This window comes from Sturnira hondurensis, unplaced genomic scaffold (assembly GCF_014824575.4).
Source record: "Sturnira hondurensis isolate 20B ecotype Veracruz unplaced genomic scaffold, ASM1482457v3 Scaffold0004338, whole genome shotgun sequence".
Lineage (NCBI taxonomy): Eukaryota > Metazoa > Chordata > Mammalia > Chiroptera > Phyllostomidae > Sturnira > Sturnira hondurensis.
In genome coordinates, this window is record NW_028076969.1 from 4,018,141 (window position 1) to 4,019,755 (window position 1,615).

Genomic DNA, 1,615 nt, shown 5'->3' on the forward strand with positions numbered 1-1,615 from the left:
CAGAGAAATCTTCCTCATACTGTCAGTAATCCAGCTAGTCTGTGCTTATCTAAAAATTCCAGCTGTTGTGAGCAACAGAGCATCCCCAAAAGCTGTCACACACATTTGTGTTTTTCTACAGTGATGCTAGCTTCATCTGGGGAGATGGGGAGACCCCCCCCAAACCATTAGAGTTACATGCAGAAAAGGGGAAGCTTATGTGATAGAGCAGGCAGAGCAAGCATCAGGTGCAAAATCCTGTTCACTGGCGATGTCTATGGGTGGAGAGGCAGGCATAGGTCTCAGGCCAGGCAGCTACACTGGTGGCATGCATCTGATGGAGATAAAGCCCTGTTGGGTTCCAAGTGTGACTCCTGGTAAAGCCAAGCTCAAGCATAAAATGGAGGAAGCTCTGCTCTGGCTGGGTGATTCAGTTGGTTGGAGCATCATCCCGTACACCAAGAAAATTGCCATTTTTTGATCCTGGGTCAGGGAGGGAACCCATTGATGTTTCTCTCTCTCCCTTCTGCTCTAAAATCAATAAACATACTCAGGTAAGGATTTAAAAGCAAGTAGCGGAACTCTGAATTTTTATAGCCCACAATGGGTAGCGTCCCACTCATATCGCTGTCCAGGTGAAGTCCTTACCTGCGTGTTCAGACTTGTAGTTTTGGTATTTCAGGACCATTGTAAGGGCATTCCTGTCACACTGCATTACTTCAGTTCTGAGCATCATGCCACATGACATAATTGTCATGGCTGACAGTGATTCCATATTGGGTTCTTGAAAAACATCCAAAGTCTGCTCTGCATTTGCTCTATACACCAGCTATCAAATTCCAGAATTCTACTTAGTAAAGAGTGTTTAAGTTCTGAGTTACATCTAGAAAGGAGTAAAGGAGGGGTAGGTATTGGCAAATATAAGAGATTGTTTGGTTGCTAGCAAGGATTTGCGGTACAGAAATCAGTCTAAGCCTTTTAAATTCGTGCGTTTTAATAAAAGCTGTATTTCGAAGATTTTTGACAGAGGCTGCACTGGTGGGATATTATTGCTGGACTATTAAACACGCACCTGCTATAAATTCCAGAAACTGTCCTGGCAATTTTGAGAAACAGCAGTAATTGGGAGGCGTAAAATCCGACTTTTAAGAAACTGCCCAAAACTGATTATTCAAAGCAGTGTTCTGGGAGTCTCAGCGTATCTGGAACCAAGACCCCAGTTCAATGCCCCGGTTCTTTCTGGAAACCAAAACTTGAACAAGTACAAACGGAACCGCCCCAGGAGGCTCCTTGTGCCGTGATAGTGTGAGTTAGGCTTGTATTTATACAGAACTGTCTAGATTCCACTTATATTGAACATTACATTCTCTTACTCATTTCTGTGGGATTTCTGGCATTTAAAATACCTAATTACTCCAGCCAGTGACCATCCAAGCTGCACAGAACCTACCGGAGACCCATGAGTCCCTGGAAGCCCAGGGAGGCGGGACCAGAGGCCGAGCCAATCGTCGCCGAGCCGGGCTACTTGCTGCTAAGGCACTCCCGCACCTTTGCATCGTTCCGCCTCCAACCGGAAGTGTTTTCCCTTCAGTCTTCCCCATCGCTCTGTTGGTCTTTGCTCTGGTGAGGCGGGACT